At 43.0% G+C, this 5,014-nt stretch overlaps 1 protein-coding gene and 1 long non-coding RNA gene across 2 annotated transcripts in view; both read left to right on the top strand.

The window, feature by feature from the left end:
• Positions 1–5,014, top strand: part of SAMD5 (sterile alpha motif domain containing 5) — a 477,984-nt gene that overhangs the window by 327,952 nt on the left and 145,018 nt on the right. The gene's annotated exons all lie outside the window — the stretch shown is intronic.
• LOC127493124 (uncharacterized) overlaps positions 1–5,014 on the top strand; it is a 78,658-nt gene that overhangs the window by 35,424 nt on the left and 38,220 nt on the right. Inside the window, exon 2 of the long non-coding RNA XR_011388461.1 lies at positions 3,079–3,152. This is a non-coding gene — a long non-coding RNA (uncharacterized lncRNA). The remainder of the gene's footprint in view (positions 1–3,078; positions 3,153–5,014) is intronic.

Genomic DNA, 5,014 nt, shown 5'->3' with positions numbered 1-5,014 from the left:
GTAAGAAATGGTTTTCATATTTTTGATCTAGTGTCTATTCCTTTATCAGTTGTATTAGTTTTCAGTATAAAAATATAGTTCACAACTCTTAAAGTGACACAGGTTGTTTCCCTGTTCATCATTCATTTGTGTCATATTACATTTATAACTAAGGCCATGTGGGAAGAACTTGCTACTGAACAGATAACCTGAGGTCATCACTATTGTGTTATTATCGGTCTGTCAGCTGTTGTATATATTTTCATGTGTTAGGATCATGCTCAAGCTGCTGGCATGTCCCTTTGTCTTTGGCAGGTCTCAAAACATGCAGTGCAGGGTTTTTTTTAGCAGCTTCAGTGGCTGCCCACAACCCAAAGAGAAGCCCAATGGGGGTGATTATTAACGCCGATCATCATATGCCTTTCAAGGGTATTAAAGGGACTTCCAGAGACCATGGGCTTCTTTCACCAAAAAATTCTAATCTGACCATCTTTCTTGATTAGAGGAAGTAATGTAGGAAAATGGGGTGAGTTAAAGGAATTAGACCAAGTAAATGCATTCAGAAGGCGTTTATGAAAAATGAGATCAGGGCACAAATAGAGATTGATTTGTCTGATTGGATGGAAGCATAACTCTGGAGCCTGGGTTCAGGCTTCTGCCAACATAAGGATTTGGAAAAGTAAGCAAATTGAAGATGGTATGAGGAACTTAGCCTCGTTCCATTCATATTTAAAGTGGGAAGGAAGGATGAAGGAGGGATGGAGGCAAAGAAGGAAGGAAGGAAGAAAGGAAAGAAGGAAGGAGGGAGGGAGGGAGGCAGGGAGGAGGGAGGGAGGAAGAACTGAGAAAAGAATGGGGGAAGAAAAGAGGGATGGAGAGGCAAATAAATTCAGGTGTAGTGAAATGAGAAACTCTGTAGGCCAGTTTAGAAGACTGTCTTTACAAGAGATGGGCAAAAAAACAATTACCAGTGAGTATCAAGGCAAGGAAAGTACAGGGAACATAGTGGTTGCTGTACTGCACCACAGAGACAATCTCTGCCTTCGGAACCATCTGCAATCCAGCTTTCAGCACCTCAGCTGCCTCTCTGTAAATGTGTTGTGGGGCCTGAACCAGGCTTCTAGAGCCTCATGTTCTATGAATATTTATGTGCATCCAGAGCAGAAGATGCAGGGGAAGTGGTTCTGTCTCCAAAACAATTGCTTCACTATAGCAGCTCAGTTTTTATTTGCTGAGCATTTACATTCTAATGAGCTTTCATTCAAAGAGGCAGCTTCCTGGATTATAGGAAGTCGAAATGATTGGAACTGCTGATTTTATAAATCCTGCCCAGCACTAATACCTATTACCCTCTGTGCCCCGATCTCTGCTAGCTGTATGAAATGATGCCTTTCAACCATTGTTTAAATATAGTGATGAGAGTGTTGAGCTCATGGTCTTTGCTCAATCAACATTTCTTGAGTTGAACTGAACTAAATTTCATCAGTCCTGAAAATGGACCATGTAGGCTGTTTTCCTAAAATGCCAGAGAAATACCTGGAATCAGCAGCAAGGCCAAAACAAAGCATGGCTTTCCCTTGCAAAAATAGCAGGGTTTGAACTACACTTGGGAGACTTTGTGCAGTTTGGGCCACAAGACCTTAAACTCAAGGGTAGATGAAGACCTTAAAGTCCAAGGAAACTGAAGAGAAAAATATTTTTTAAAAGATTTATTTATTTATTTGAAAGTCAGAGTTATACAGAGAGAGAAGGAGAGACAGAGAGAGAGAGGTCTTCCACCAGCTGGTTCATGCCCCAATGGACCGCAACAGCAGGAGCTGCACTAATCAGGAGCCAGGAGCTTCTTCCAGGTCTCCCATGCTGGTGCAGGGGCCCAAAGACTTGGGCCATCTTCTACTGCTTTCCCAGGCCATAGCAGAGAGCTGGATCAGAAGTGGAGCAGCCAGGACTAGAACCGGCACCCATATGGGGTACTGACACTGCAGCCAGCGGCTTTACCCGCTATGCCACAGCGCCGGCCCCAAGAAAGAGCTTTATATAACCACAATATTCAAGGGAACAGGGGCAGCTAGGCATGCCACAGGAGGACATACTAAACCCTTAGGGTTTTAGCCTTTCCATATGGAGACTGAAGGAGCGATGATCAAAATCTGAAACCCATGAGGAATATGAATTTGATGAATATGAATTTGTTCATCTAATCTTGGAACATTCTTACAAGGGCACTGGCTTTCGTTGCAATTCAAGAAATGTAAGCATCAGCCAAATGTATGTGTTGTTCTCAGAATTCCAGTGCACTGGACCCATAAAACTCAAAGCCAGTAAGGAGGATGCAGTAAGTTGATTGGACCCCTACCTCCTGCAGTTTTCTGTGTGACCTGGCAACTGCTGAGAAGGGAGGAGAACCCCTGTGACTCTCAAATTCTGAAGACTGATTCGCCAACTCTGGGAGGATTCTCACTGTGCATCAGAGATAGACTAGCGGCCTTCTCCTAACTCACAGACAACATATGTATGCCTTGCATTGTCTCAGACTCTGTATCTGAGCTTACAGTTAGACCTACCAATATGGGAGGCAAATTTTCTCATAATGTGTTTTCAGAAACATTTGCTTTACTTTTGCTAAAAATGTAGCTGATAATAATTTGGTGCCTAAGTATGAATATGCATACCTGCTCATACATATGTGCATATGCATGAATGTATTCTCTGTGTGTTTATATAACATGTGCATATAGATCAAGAGGGCAATGGGACCAGCATTGTTGTAGTGTAGCACCTGTGTCACCAGCATCCCATACCGGCACCAATTAGGTCTAGGCTGCTCCATTTCAGATCCAGTTCCCTGCTAATGGCCTGAAAAAGGTAGCAGAAGATGGCCTGGGTATTTGAGACCCTGCCACCCATGTGGGAGTCCTGGAAGAAGTTCCTGGCTCCTGGCTTCACCCTGGCTCAGCCCTGTCCTTTGCAGCTAACTGGGGAGTAAACCAGCAGGTGGGAGATCTCTGTATCCCTGCTCATGCTTTCTCTCTGTAATTCTGACTTTCAAAATAAATAAATAAATCTTTTACAGAGAGAGAGAGAGAGAGAGAGAGAGAGAGAGAGAGAGAGAGAGAGAAGGCAGCAATCATGGTGGCTCACCAGACGCTCTTTGATTTCCAGATGCTCTCCAGGTGGGTTGAATGGAGATGGAGACAGGCTGGGTAAAGGCAGCTCATGAATTAATACCTTAACACTCAGAGGGAGGTTCTGATTCAAAGGAGCTGCAGATCACTCTACCTGGGCAGCAGGAACATTGGGTGAGGGTGGCATGTGCCAGGATTGGGGGTTTGAAACAACACAAGATCATTGATTTAGGTAGATGCCAGGTGATGGGGGGACCTTGGATGCCGTATTATATATGCACTCGTTATTTCAAAGGTAGTGGGACAGCGCTGAAGAGGAAGAAACACAGTGTTTGTACTTCAGGAGACTCACTCTAGGCGCTGGGTGGAGGGTGCATTGGTTGCAGGAGCAGGGTCAGAGAGCTCTGTCTGCATAGAGGTGGCTTGTTAATACCAGAGGGAAAACAGGCATGAATTTACCAAGAGCAGCCATGGAGATGGCGAGAGAGGACATGCGAGATGTTAGATGATCTCTGCCTTCTTCTGCCTCCCAGAAAGCGCTTTGTATTTACTCTTCTGTCCCAGGAAGTGGAGAATAGGGCTACTGTAGACAGGTGGGCTGGAGAATTCTGTTTATTTGTTTAACACCTGCTTCCATTTGCCTTCCCTTTTACTTCTAGGGCATTGCATTCAAGTCTTCTAGACACTAGAAAAGAAAAAAGGGGTGGAAAATAGCATCCTAGTTCCTTAAAAGCAAAATAATTAATCGGTTATGAATGAGCTGAGTTTATTATTTCTTCACTAAGCCAGGATTTCCTGTAATGAATTTTGTCAGGAAGATCTAATTAAACATAATAGCCGTCACTGAGAATAGTAACAGGAAACATGTTAAGCAGTCTCTTGCTAGGTAGTTTTTGCCGGTGTTGTTACCTCTCCTAAACCTTACGGTGCACTTTTCTCCAAGGAATATACACTCTCCGTCTCTGCGAATTATTGAAGGACCCAGTTACATACATCTTTGCCAACATAAAAGCTTTACCCTCTGGCATATGGAAGAGGAATAGTGGTTCCTGCAGAAATGTAGCAAATCTCCCCTTTTGATCTGGTGCAAGATGAATTTAAGGATATCTAGATCTGACTCAAATAGCTATTCTTTACATAACCATAAGTCACATAATAAGTCCAAGTTGAATGTCAATTGTGTTCGTCTTTAGTTTAATGCAAAAAGATATTTCTAATGGAAATATCGAAGCTCCATATCTAATGAAAATGGGTCAAATCAGCAAGCTTAAACTCCACTTACCATTTATACAACTGCCACATTTATTAATTTTAAGGTTTTGGCAGTAAATTCAAGAATATGCAAGTGATAAGGAGTTGAAAGAATAGACTTTTCCACCCCAGACCTGCTCGGGTTATTAGCATTCCCTCTGCTCCTGCGTTCTTCTTTTTCTCCCAACATAACATCTCGAGGCTTAAGAAGAAAAGACTTATTGGATTCTCTGTTGTCAATTGGACAAGTCCTCTCTGGGGTCCTTTCTGTCAAGATCCTCAGATTCCATTTGAATTTAAAACAGACCTGTAGGCTTGGGCAACACGGCAGCCCTGCGTTCAGGGAAGCAGAAAGAGTTATTTTTAAAATATCGTACAAGATCTTCATTCCCGAGGCTGGTTAAGGGAAACTGGCGGATGCTTCAGAACATTTGTAGGCTGCTAACTACTACAGGTGATCCTTAAAGGAATGGTGATCACAGAAGACAGCAATTATTGAATTGCACACCTGAATTTTTCAGCTGAGTTGTACAAAATGTAATGGACTAAAACATTTAAGGAATCGTGTAGCCCGAGGAACTCTGGGGCTATTGGAGCAAGACTCTTCTCTTCTCAAAGATTATCTGACTGTTTCCTGCTTTATGTCAAATGACCATGAT

This window comes from Oryctolagus cuniculus, chromosome 5, assembly GCF_964237555.1.
Source record: "Oryctolagus cuniculus chromosome 5, mOryCun1.1, whole genome shotgun sequence".
Taxonomy (NCBI): Eukaryota; Metazoa; Chordata; class Mammalia; order Lagomorpha; family Leporidae; genus Oryctolagus; species Oryctolagus cuniculus.
Note: the sequence above shows the minus strand (reverse complement) of the source record. Positions and strands in the feature narration are given on the sequence as shown.